We start from the raw sequence: 4,036 nt of genomic DNA, 5'->3' as shown, positions 1-4,036 counted from the left end.
AAGTGGGTAAACGTCATGTTTAGCTATTAAGAGTCCCGTAATCAACACAAAAGCGCCAGGTGCCATCCTTCTTCCTGACGAGGCCCACTGTGACGATCACGGGCTCTGCGAAGGCTGAATGATGTCATTCTTCATCATTTTCTCTACCTCGACGAGAATAATTCGACGTTCCGTTGCTGACACAGAGTATGCTCTCTGGCTTATTGGGTGATGGTCTTCAGTGCTAATCCACTGCTTCACCGTCGATTTGTCTAATTTGCTCCTCACCTGTGGATTGAAGCGTTCACAGAACTCTTGACAAATGGCAAGTAGCTTCTTCTGTTGTTCCTTAGTGAGATAGGGTGATAGTGCAGCTAGAATATCTCGTAGTGGTAGCGCTAATTTCGCCCACAGACTCGACATGGGAGGTTTCTATGACGCTCAGCTGTTCTTCAATTAACGGCTCAGCGTTTGCTACGGACATGCGTCTTTGAAGCATCTGTGGTTCTCGGCGACAGTTAACTATACACGATTCACCGCATCCGTTCTTAAACGAGACAACAGAGGCTGGTGTGACCTGTTCTCTTACACTCCACTACAAGATCCATGGGCTGATGCATGGCATGACACGTAATAGTTACCTTTCTAACGGTGACTGCAGGAATGATCACTTCATCCAGCACTGCAGGAATGATCACTTCATCCAGCACTCATAGTCTCCACACGTTCGGATGCGCATCTTCCTGTCCACAGTATCTCATTTCGTCTAGCATAATCTTGCAGCGACCACAATCTGTAATTGCCTGAGAAGCTTTCAAAAGGTACGAGAATGACGTCATGATTACACTCTTGTATGACGAGGAATTCTAAGGGCCACTTATATCCACACGAATGGTACATCTTCCTGTAGGTTTTGCATATTTCCTATACCTTAAGCAGAGATGTTTTGCTGTCGACAAATACGGTTTTCTGCAACTGACGACGGTACTTCTCCGAAATGACTAAATATGATGCTCCAGAGTCCACAAGAGCGTGGGCTGGTCGGACATCCATGAGGATGTCGACATAGTTTCCTATCATTTTTGTAGTGATCGTCGGTGGAGGATTTTTCTCTTCGGCGGCCTTTCTCCAAGGAATGTCGCACCCTTTCGTTTTCCAGGTTTCGGCGGCTAGGTGATCGGCTGGAGCTTCTAAACGGCGATGGAGACCTTGATCGGAGTGTTGGGGAGCGTCCTCTCCAGTGGCTAACCTGAGACGATGGTGACCTACGTCGTCCTGCACCCACATCTTCTTGTTCATCTTCGTCGTCACGGAGTTGACGTTGGCTAAAATCGGTCTGCTGTCTTCTGGATCGGGCGTCATCAAATATCCGCCGCCATTCTCGAAAATAGCGCACCACATGTCACGATCGTCCGCAGTGGAAACATACTGGTTGGTTATCCTGGGTCCTCCAGACGTCAGTCTTCCTTGGTGCCCAAACAGGTTCCTCACTCTGCAATGTAGGAACGTAGCTACGCCTGGGTCTCGACTTTTCCACCGTTTTAAAGGGAAACGAAGGACAAGAGATTGGGTCCAATGTCTGTTCCACCTCCTCCCTTATGACTTCTTGAAGCGTCTCGGTTTTTTGCTCGCCGTGCAATCAAGTTCCTTCTGAACTTCCTCTCTCACTATCTGACGAAGAACACTTGTGAAATCAGTTGCTTCCTCCATCACAGACATCAATGCGACATTTGGAAGCCGTTCAAACTTCTTGCTTCTAATTCTTCTTTGATGCATTCTCTCGATATACTGGTACCATTTTATGAAGTCGTCTGCTGTCAAAACCTCCTTCAGGAGTAGGGCTTGATGCATGCCCTCAGCAACACCCTCCAGAGATGTGCAACCTTATCTTCCTCCTTCATTCTAGGACCTCTATTTTACACAGCTCCGAGACGTCTTGAATGTAGAATGCTGTATTTTCTCCTGGACGCTGTGCCATGCACTTCAGTTCATCGTCAGCCTTCCACTTCTGTCGTTGTGTGTCGCCGAAATATTTGCGCAGTTCCGCCTGGAATACTACCCAGCTTGTAAACTTCTGCTCGTTGTTCTCATACCATTGCTTGGCAGTGCCCTCCTGGTAGACAAAACACACGTTAGCAAAACACACGGTGTCATCCCATTTGTTAAATGTGGCTATAGGCTCGTATACCTTCAGCCACTTGTTTGCATCTTGACCATCATCACCAGACCACCCGGAAGTATGTCTCATGTGGTGGCACACAGTTGATGTTCTGTCTCCTATAGATTGTGATCTGTTGAATATGGCTCAAACTCAGGTTTCTCGCCACTAAAACAGCGGCTCTGTCGTGGCCTGATGGGAGCCACTGTGTCGTTGACAATGTGCACTATAACAAGTTCCAATACCCATCTCTTCCACTAGAATAATTTCACGCAGAAGAAGGTGTAATTAGATGAATGACAATATCAGAAGTTGCGTCCGCCTTGATGCAAAACACCTTGTTATATGTTTAATTTCTTTATTTTCCCATACTAGTTTCGGCGACAAATATCACCATCATCAGTGGGCTTTTCTAATCTAGAACATGCAGAGAATAGCATGGTTACACAAACAGTGGCACATTATTACATTTTTACTGATCGTTTTTTGAAATATACTTTTTTTTTTTTATACTACCTTATTTATTGCAAGTTACATAATGTTTTTGAGCATTATTTTTGCTGTCTGCAACATGTATACTCCGTGCTTATGTCACCGTTTTTATTCACGAACATCATGTCATCTGCAAACTGTATGAGCGGCTGTTAGTAAACAAATACTGAAGGTGAACTGTGTATGTCAGCAATATACTCTTGGGATTGCAGCAGCGTTGTGGAATGAGGTGTAATGAAACTGTTACTTAGCTATTTGTGTACTTACGTTCGTTGGATGGTGTGGAGACGCTTTTACATACACAAAACAAAACTTTGGCACTTTGTTTTGGCTCGCGGGTATTACGCCATCTTGCCGTTCGCGCGTGTCGCGAGAGGTGTATCGCATGTGGCGAGAGAGGCTATGAAAAACGTAGCGCGAATTACGACGACTCCTGTTCTTAATTTATGTCTGTGTGTGTGATGGGGAAGTGGTTCTATTGCGTGTGTGTGCTTGTCTGTTCTGAGTCCTTGGCCAGTTCTCTCAGAGCAGTGAAGAGTGTGTTATTGCAAAGTGTTGTGTATTCGTTTATTACATTTTTCCCTTCGACTATGGCCTTTTGTATATAGTAGTTTTCTTCTATTGTTAATTGTTGGTATAGACTGTTGCTGTTTTTCAGAATGTGTAGATCGTTTTCAATATTAGTGGGGTTATGGTTTTTGTTCATTAGATGATCTGCAAAAGTTGAATGTGTGCTGTCACTCTTTAGAGCTCTCATGTGCTCTGTGTACCTTGTTCGGAAGTTTCTGCTTGTTTGTCCTATGTACTGGGCCTGACAGGAGTTGCAGGTGAGTTGATATATTCCAGCGTTGCTGAATTTGTCTGCAGTTTTTCTGTCTGGTCTTAGTCTTTTCTGAACAGTATTGTTTGTTCTGAATGTTATTGGGATCCCTTGTTTTTTCAATATGTTTCCTATTCTATGTGACGAACCTCACTTACCGAACGTTCATTTAGCACTTGTACATACAAGAGCGCGGAGCGAACTGCCTGCGGTCAGAACACATACAGTATATGTACAGCTACAGAACATTCCAGTACAATGACTCTTGACATTTTTGGGTACTTCCAAAATGTACTCGAAACGAATATAGAAAACAAAACTATACAGTCTAGGTGAGTCATGAACTCGCAACCCTCCATGCAACAGTTTAGTATCATAACCAATCCACCACTATGCTATTCAGTTTCATCTGCGACAATATGTTAATATAAAATTTATCTCTTTGGTTACAAGCATTAAATACTTGCCAATATTCGTGTTATCCCGATACTGATGCAATGACATACATGAGAAATTAACGTATATACAAGTGGTTTCATAAAATCAGTGTTGCCGTTGCATTTTTTGTTTACGGATTCACAATGAAA

At 43.8% G+C, this 4,036-nt stretch overlaps 1 long non-coding RNA gene across 1 annotated transcript; it reads right to left on the bottom strand.

Moving 5' to 3' along the window:
* Positions 1 to 2,501: 2,501 nt before the first annotated feature.
* Positions 2,502 to 3,574, bottom strand: LOC126281777 (uncharacterized). The gene is made up of 3 exons (XR_007551306.1): positions 2,897 to 3,574; positions 2,654 to 2,766; positions 2,502 to 2,554 (listed from the first exon to the last, which is right to left on the bottom strand). It is a non-coding gene; the product is annotated as an uncharacterized LOC126281777 (long non-coding RNA).
* Positions 3,575 to 4,036: the final 462 nt, after the last annotated feature.

The sequence above is a fragment of the Schistocerca gregaria genome, chromosome 7 (assembly GCF_023897955.1).
Source record: "Schistocerca gregaria isolate iqSchGreg1 chromosome 7, iqSchGreg1.2, whole genome shotgun sequence".
Classification (NCBI taxonomy): Eukaryota; Metazoa; Arthropoda; class Insecta; order Orthoptera; family Acrididae; genus Schistocerca; species Schistocerca gregaria.
This window is presented reverse-complemented; position numbering and strand designations above follow the sequence as displayed.